Below are 4,389 nucleotides of genomic sequence, written 5' to 3'. Positions count from 1 at the left end.
TTGGCGAAGCTGTTACTGCGGCAAGGGAAGCGGTAACAATCGGCGATCGTTTGTTAGTTTCTTTCGGCACAGCTCGGATTTTCTAGCCATTGGTTGACCGTGACAACGGAGATGCGAAAGATGCGTGCGGTACTTGCAATTATGAATGTATGTACATATGTATGTGGCTCGCATTGGCTTTCATAAACATACAGACAAATGTGGCAAAGAAATAATATATGTATATATATATGTACGCCATAGAAATTGTATTGCTACAAATATGGAAATGATAACGAAATAATGCGAATATGCGTATTTCGTGAAGGTCATCAATTTTTTTTGAAGAAATTAAGTTCATTTTGGACAACTGCACTTTGTAATAGTCGAAATAAATATAATTTATTTGAAATTATTTAAAAACAAAAAAATTAATTAAAATTATTTTTTATTTAATTTTTCACGAGTTTGTAAAAAAATTAACATTTTTACCATTTTTATGAAAAAAAATGGTTCACATGATACTTTGTATATTTTTCTTCAAAGCACTTCTCATTATTCATTCTCGCGTGAGATCAGTCGTTTAACATATATTTCTGCCTTTGAACCTGCTCAATTCTGCTAAATAGCAGCGAGAATGGTGAATTCCCTATCACAATCTTATAAGTTCTGYTAGCCGTCCAATCGAACATCATACAGAATTCAATTTGCACCTTCTCTATGTTTTAAGTTCTCTGGCTGAGTTTTGTTACTTGATTAAATGTGAGTAAAAATTTTGTTGTATGATGAAATCCAGAATAATGTGATTTTTGCTGATCTCTGGTGCGCACTGCTCTACATGTACATACATGTGCTTATGTGTGCGACATTGCCGAACAAATAATGTATACACAAACCAACATACAAATAGTCGTACACATGTAACAATGTACGTATGACATTCCCACACAAATAATTCATTCACAACATACATACTTATATCGTTCTACAAAAACAACAATCGCCTTAAGTAGCAGCGTCATAAGTCAATATGGCAACCAAATAGTCGATGCCCAAATTTGTAGAAAAACACACAACAATAACATTTTCATTCATGGGCGCAAGCGCACTTTCAACAGGCAATCTTGCTTCATTCATAAAAACACAAACCATTACATCTCCCGGAGTATGTCTTTACCTATAAGAGTTTTCTCGTGACGATGGCAAAAGCTAAAAATTATAAATTGAACAATTTCTGATACAGTAGACGCTCGGAAATTAAACCACTTTGTTTTTGGGTTAGTTCTAATTTCCGAAATGTTCTAATTTCTGGACGGTTTTTTTTAACGTAAACAATAAAACCAAGAGTTAAGCCACATCCAAAAACTATATAAAAACATTTTTTTAAATTTATTTTCTTATCATATATCTTTAAATCCGATATAACAATATCGTTACGGACGGCCAAAAGATTGGGCATGTGCTTACTGGAAGGCAATTCACTCTTTTGCACCAAGTTATTAAATTGTTAACGCATTTGAAATAACTGGTGTGTCATCTATAAGAAAACTCATCACCGCTACTTAGGTCATAACCAGTTCCGTCTTCAAACTCATCTTCACTCCATTTCTCGATGTCACCAATACACATGAAACTGTTTTTATAAATTCTGCTAAAAGAGTTTGATTTATTTGGAGAGCTTCATTTTTGTTAAGAAACTGTGCTAGTGGTACATCATCACCGCTGTCGTATTGGTCAGTGTCCCAATTTAACAACTTTGACCAAGAATTCCTCATCACTGTTTGCGTTATCTCATCCCAAGCTTGTTTCAGAAATATTATTCCCTTTCGGATGGAATGGGATTTCAACAGACTATTCACTGCACCACCTTCAGCTATTATTTCAGCAAGTAAGTTACTTCTGTAAACAAGTTTAGTTACCGAAAGAGCCTTCGGAGACAAGTTATTTTTTTGAGAAAACTGGATGACCTGTAAACAAAAAAATATTTTAAAATTAAAGAAATTAAAAGAAAAATTATTTCCTCTTATTTCATTAATAAATATCTTGTAAAACTAATCATGAAAGATCCGAGACGTCATCCAAGCATTTTTCGAAAAGTTGTAATGAAGTGGATTATTAAAACCTTTGAAGCTCCTGGGATTTTTTGCTTTTCCAAAATTGAAATTTGCTACTTTTGAATTTTGTATGCAGGCGCTCTTTTTTCACAAGCAGAGACATATGTATGTTTTTTTGGTAGGCAACGATAAAATAATCCAGTTTCGTCCACATTATATAATTGGGGCTCCATTAACCCCATCTCAGTGACTTTTGCATGGAATCTGTGAATAAATGGAGTGATCGAGGCAATATCACTAGAAAGAATCTCGCCACCAATTTTCAAAAAGCGAATGCCGTGTCGCCTTTTAAATTTAGTAAACCATCCATCGCTTTCTCGGAATGTATTTTTATTTTCACCAAAATTTTTTTAGCTTTCTCCTTTAATATTGTTCCTATCAATGTACACTTCCTTTCGCGCTGTTTTAAAAATCACTCATAAACACGACTTTCCATTTTCGGATATTCGGCACTATGCATATTTTTATTTGATGTTTCCTGATAAGTGTTGGAGACAGTATTTAATATAGATGATCTATTTGACTTGATATAGCTGATGGCAGATTTGCTCACATTGAAATTTAGCGCTAGAAGATTCTCTTAAACCCCTTTGTACAGCTTTTCCCTTGTCTTTACTTTGGTTTCCAAAGATAAAGTGTGTTTTTACGTTTATTTGACATTTTTAGTTTTCGGTAAAGTCTAGCAAAATATGTCCACGCGTATCAAATTTCACATACGAATGACAAAAACACCAAAAATATGGCAAAAAAAAAACTAAAAAGAAATTTCTTTCTATTTTACCTTTGTTCAGTAAAATAGAAACCAAGAATGGGAATTGCCTTGTGTTACAAATTAAAAAACAAACTCTCAGATATTATAACCTCAAGTTCCAAGCGTCTAATGCATTAAAAACTCTGGTTCTAATTTCTGGATGTTATAATTTCTGAGAGTTCTAATTTGTGAGCATCTACTGTATTTGTATGGGAAGGGAAACGTGACAACCCCGCAAATATAAGTATTCAAATATATTCGAATAAAATTGACAACATAGTTTATTTGTCGATTTTCCAGTCAAGAAATGTGCCAAAGAAAATATTCAATATTCCCCTGATTTATGTGTTTAGTGAATCCCGGTTAAGTAGTACTCCACTTAAATGAAAATAATCCCTCTTAACTACCCATATCTTGCTGCATCTCACGGTTTGTTTTTTGAAGTACTAATTATTGTTTTATGTACCACTCTCTTAAATATTCGCACTGGCTTATGTGCCATATTATATTTTTATTTTCAACAAACCACAAAAATCTGTATCTTTGATTGTGGCACATAACCGGGATTGACTATATTTGTCAAGGAATGCAAAAAATATTTTTACGCGCCTTGCAAAAATCTGCGTCGATATATATACAAGTTAATACAGAAACATATATATTGACGCTGGCTTGTTTGAGAAGCAGGGTTGCCGCGAATCACATTTTTACCAAATTTACCAAATTAAAAAGAAAATGAAAAAACTTTTACATTTACTTCTTTTTTAAGCGTTTTTTATTTACAAAAGAAATAATTAAAAAAATTAAAAGTATTTCAAATAAACTTCAGTTCTTAATTCATAAAATAGTCCTAAAATAACTTCTTGTTTCTTTGAATTAAATAAATTTAGTTATTGTTAACAATCGTTAAAAGAGCTTGAAGGCCATACGAAATTTAGGAAAGTTCAAAAAACCATCAACAATCAACGAGATCACCACATCTCCTCAATAGCTATAACTTCGACCTCTTTGATTGTTGATGATTTTTCGATTATTCCAAAAATTCTAATGGCCTTCAAGCTCATTTAACGTTTGTTAACAATAACAAGTTATTTTACAAGCCAGAAAAAACCAAAAGCGTTGAAATAAACTTAGTTTTAGGATCAAAGTTGGTTGATCAAAAGAAATACATATTCATATGTATTTTTACATTTGACAAAATTAATCAAACCAATATCAAATTTCATTTAAAGTAATGTCTAGTTTCTTCTTCTTCTTCTTGATTGGCGTAGACACCGCTTACGCGATTATAGCCGAGTTAACAACAGCGCGCCAGTCGTTTCTCCTTTTCGCTACGTGGCGCCAATTAGATATTCCAAGTGAAGCCAGATCCTCTCCACTTAGTCCTTCCAACGGAGTGGAGGTCTTCCTCTTCCTCTGCTTCTCCCGGCGGGTACTGCGGCATGCACTTTCAGAGCTGGAGCGTTTTCGTCCATCCGGACAACATGACCTAGCCAGCGTAGCCGCTGTCTTTTAATTCGCTGAACTATGTCAATGTCGTCGTAT

This window comes from Bactrocera latifrons, unplaced genomic scaffold (genome assembly GCF_001853355.1).
Source record: "Bactrocera latifrons isolate USDA-ARS-PBARC rearing strain unplaced genomic scaffold, ASM185335v1 scaffold_1031, whole genome shotgun sequence".
In the NCBI taxonomy this organism is placed as follows: Eukaryota; Metazoa; Arthropoda; class Insecta; order Diptera; family Tephritidae; genus Bactrocera; species Bactrocera latifrons.
The sequence above is the reverse complement of the archived record's forward strand: the minus strand, read 5'-3'. Positions refer to the sequence as shown.